Consider the following 1,643-nt stretch of genomic DNA (forward strand, 5'->3'; position numbering starts at 1 on the left):
GAAGAGCCCGGCCCGCTGGCGGGCTAAGACACCGGGAGCATGGCATGCCAGTGTGTGGAATCGATCGGCTAAATCTTGCACCATGGACAGGAACGGAAGGCGCCCAAGGTCTGCGAGTCGACTCCCTCGTATGGGAGGCCAAAACGCAAGAGTTACAAATCGCAGAATCGTTCCCATGATCGCATCCCGCCCTCATCCTGCTTGAGGGTGCACTACCATGTCTGCGCGGTGCCGCGAGGATGGCATGAAGTGATCCTGGTGCGGTCGGACGCGAGGGTGCACGGCCCCCTGAAAAATTGGTTATATTGATTGAGCCAGTTCACGGGGTCCTTGGTGACGTCGTAGGTGGCGAACTCCATCTTGGAGAAGCGCAGAGGTGGATGGTTGTACCGCACGGCCGTCGGTGTCTCATCTGCATGGAGCAGCGCAGACGACGGAGTCGGGTAGGTGGGCTGCAGGGTACCGCCATGGAACAGCGGCCCGTCCACCCTCGTGTAGAGACCCGCAGCCCTGGAGGGCCCATCGAGCGGCCCGACCGGGTGCGCCTCGGGTGGCGGCGGGAAGGATGGTTGGACCGGGCCTGATGTGTGGACCGGCCTAGCGAGCCTGGCGGGCAGCGGAGACGGTGATGGGGGAAACCGCACCTCTTGGTTGGGTACCCCCAGAGTTTGCATCTGGCCGCCTTGGGTCGAGGCCGCCCCCAAGCCGCCGAGCGGCAGGCTCTCATGAAGTGGAGCCGAGAGGGGCGATGGTGGCGCCGTGATGGGAAGGCGGTGGCCTGCGGTGGCACATAGGGCCCCGCGAGGAGAGAGTGGACACCCGCAACCGCCTGCCCTAGCTCCAGCCATGCAGCCGTCATCTCCGCCGGGGTGAAGATGATGGCGACGGAGGCCGGTGGTGGCCAGGCGAGCGCAGGGGGGGTCATGGCCGGCCCGGTTGCCATAGTAGCCAGCGGCATGGTGGTGGTGGGGAACGGAAGGCTCGGGGTGGGCGGAGGCGATGACATGATCGAACCGGAGCTACATGATGCCAAGTGGATAGGAATAGGATCCCTACCAGGGCGAGGTCTCAGGCGAGGCGTGCGTCGGCGGCAGCGGGGCGCCGTGATCGACCGAGAGAGAGGGAGACTCGAGGCGGCTTGGGTTTAGGGCATCAACTCCTGTTGGGAGCCGAGCAAATATGATTGGTTCTGCTTGATTAAAACAGATTCCTTACATGAGTATATATAATCGACCTTTGCTAATAAATATGGTGAATTGGGCTAAACCCCTAATAATGATAAGATACTTGGGCCAAGCCTTTTAACTACCTACGCCCATGGCCCCCCTCCGGCTATATTGTATAACGGTCATAAGAGTCAGGAACTTGCTATGCTCGCGAGGAAATTCCAGAAGTTCTCCACACGAGGTCAGTTCAAAAAATCTCCAAGTACAGATGTGAGGAAATCTGATTCTTCATCCTAGGACTACAAGAAAATAACCTGCAATAAATGCAAGATGTCCGGTCCTACATTGTTGACTGTCCTTGTTGGGTGAAGGACGCAAAAAAGAAGAAGTACAAGGATGACAGTTGTGATGACTCGAAGAATAATCAAAAATCTTCAAAAATTTCATCATCAAAGTCCTCATCACACAAGAACAACA

The sequence above is a fragment of the Hordeum vulgare genome, chromosome 4H, assembly GCF_904849725.1.
Source record: "Hordeum vulgare subsp. vulgare chromosome 4H, MorexV3_pseudomolecules_assembly, whole genome shotgun sequence".
In the NCBI taxonomy this organism is placed as follows: Eukaryota; Viridiplantae; Streptophyta; class Magnoliopsida; order Poales; family Poaceae; genus Hordeum; species Hordeum vulgare.